The sequence below is a fragment of the Macrobrachium nipponense genome, chromosome 7 (assembly GCF_015104395.2).
Source record: "Macrobrachium nipponense isolate FS-2020 chromosome 7, ASM1510439v2, whole genome shotgun sequence".
Classification (NCBI taxonomy): Eukaryota; Metazoa; Arthropoda; class Malacostraca; order Decapoda; family Palaemonidae; genus Macrobrachium; species Macrobrachium nipponense.
In genome coordinates this window covers 75,888,617-75,891,116 of record NC_061109.1, presented here as the reverse complement: position 1 = coordinate 75,891,116, position 2,500 = coordinate 75,888,617, and the positions used below count along the sequence as shown (strand labels likewise).

Sequence of the window (2,500 nt, the reverse complement as noted above, 5' to 3'; positions counted from 1 at the left end):
ATCTGGTTACTTCACTTACCATTCATTAATTGTTACCTCACAACAGCCAGACACCTAATCCTTCATCACAAGTACTAAACGACTGAATACTCTAAAGGCAACAGTGATCCCTTAACACTTAACAGTACTGCAGAAAATCAGACTAAGTTCATCCAAACAGGTGTGAGGTAATCTTGTAAGTAATTAAATTAATCAAAGGGCATCACTCCATCAACAACTTTAAAAGTCTAAGTATTTCCTTGATTTCATAAGTCTAAGTACTTCCCTGGTTCAAACTCACATCAAGTAAATTGAAGGAAAACAGATCAATTACCACTATATTTCTACGTAAGCAAATCATAATTATACAAATATTGGTTAAAAGAAACACTTATACAAATTTTAAATAAAGAAAAATTATTATTATACTCAAAATTATAAGTGAAATTCACAATATCAGGGAAAATTGCTGTTACTTGAAAACAAAGTAAAGTTTATTTAATTCTTGAATTAATTAAGTGAAATTAAATCAAAATGAATTAATCACGAAATTCAAGAAAATTAATTCAATCAAAATTCAAAAATGTTAAGCAATAATTAAAAGAATTCTAAGTAAATGCAAATTAATTTACAAGTGTTAAATTCAATTAAACAGAAAAATGTGGAAAATACCAAAATTGCAAAAAAGCCCTAATCACCCAGAATATAAAATAAAAACATACACTTCAATAAGAAAAATTAATAAATGCAAAACAAAATCCCTTCAAATGAAACAAACACAAAACATAAAAATTTGCAATGTGTAAAACTTAAAGTAAATCTCTCTCTCTTTCTTTTCATTCTACGTTAGATACTTTTGAATTATGTTATCTGAAATCTGAACATACATTTTAAGACATCCTATAACTCTATAAGCTAGCTAAGGAATCTGAAAAATGTTGCAAAAATCTATATATAACATTTCATACAGTCTAGGAGAAGATATATATGTTTTGAAAGTAGTAATATATAATAACATCAAGTTTTGACAACAATTCTCTTCTCTTCTTACCTTCAGTTCGCGTCAGGAATGTTAAACAGTAAGTTGTTATTACAGTTAATGCTGCATGCTTTATATTTCAATATTCTGTAAAAGCAACTTTTAAAGCTGAGGGTGAAAAAAGATAAAAAAAATTAAAATGGTTCGTTTTCAAAATACTGTTCTGTGATTCGTTGAGCGTTTGGAAGCCTTTACACGTGTTTTCAATTAAAATAAAGATAGAGGATTAAACAAAAACTTTCGTAAAATTGAACAGTCCTGGAGGGGGAATGACAAAGAGCGTGCATTACGGAAACTAATCCGTTGTCCTGTTCGATATTTTGTCGCATTTACCATTTAAAGATCTCTCTCTCTCTCTCTCTCTCTCTCTCTCTCTCTCTCTCTCTCTCTCTCTCTCTCTCTCTCTCTCTCTCTCTCTCTCTCTCTGTATGTGTGTGTCATTTGAATGGTAAATTTCTTCATTACAATATTTATACAAATTTTGCTCAAATGCAATTGGCTCTAGGTGTAGATATTTCCCCATGTCAAATCTCTCTCTCTCTCTCTCTCTCTCTCTCTCTCTCTCTCTCTCTCTCTCTCTCTCTCTCATTTCAAGAGTATTTTGGCTTTACATACCACTCGAGCGTAATAAATTCTCTTCATTACAACAATTAGATAACAATTTTGCTCGAATGTGACTTTGGTGAATAAATTTACCAAGGACTAAACTCTCTCTCTCTCTCTCTCTCTCTCTCTCTCTCTCATTTTAACCGTAATGTGCTCACTTATACCACTTGGGCTTTAGTAAAAATGTCTTCATTACAATAATCGCAAGTAACTGACCTATTTGAGGTGATTTAGACCGTTTCTCGAGCTCTCTCTTCACGCACGCACTCGCTAACACACGCACAGACCTAGCTTAGTGAGAGCGTTGTTTGGTATGGGTGTACGCGTGTATTTTTACGGTGGATATCGTGTTGTTCACAGACACAGATAAAAACGCCACTTTCTCGAAACCTCTCAGCGATGGTCGACTACACAGGTCTGCCCAGACTAAAACAATTAATTATCAATACTTATTTTACGAACAAGTCTGCCTATGCCTAAAATAATTATCAATAATCGGAAAGCGTAAGATGGACTATAGTAGATTCACATCAACCATGCATTTGATGTCTAGGCCAGTCCCTTACGACGCTCCTGATTGGCTGTTGATAAGCCAATCATAGGGCTGGAAACTCTCAGTCTCTCTCGAGAGTTCACATAGGATGTAAGTTCCACCTCTCCTATGGGATACTTTTGAAAAACGTATCCATCAGGAGAGGTGTAACATTTATGTTACCCATGTGAACTCTCTCGAGAGACTGAGAGTTTCCAGCCCTGTGATTGGCTTATCAACAGCCAATCAGGAGCGTTGTAAGGGAATGGCCTAGGCATCAAATGCACAGTTGATGTGAATCTACTATAGTTTTAAGTTACTCGAACAAGAATCTTTTGAGGATA

The 2,500-nt window shown here is 34.1% G+C and overlaps 1 protein-coding gene across 1 annotated transcript in view; it reads right to left on the bottom strand.

Annotated features, from left to right (window-relative positions):
* The window catches only part of LOC135217627 (uncharacterized), a 9,409-nt gene that overhangs the window by 4,124 nt on the left and 2,785 nt on the right, over positions 1–2,500 (bottom strand). The window lies entirely within an intron of this gene.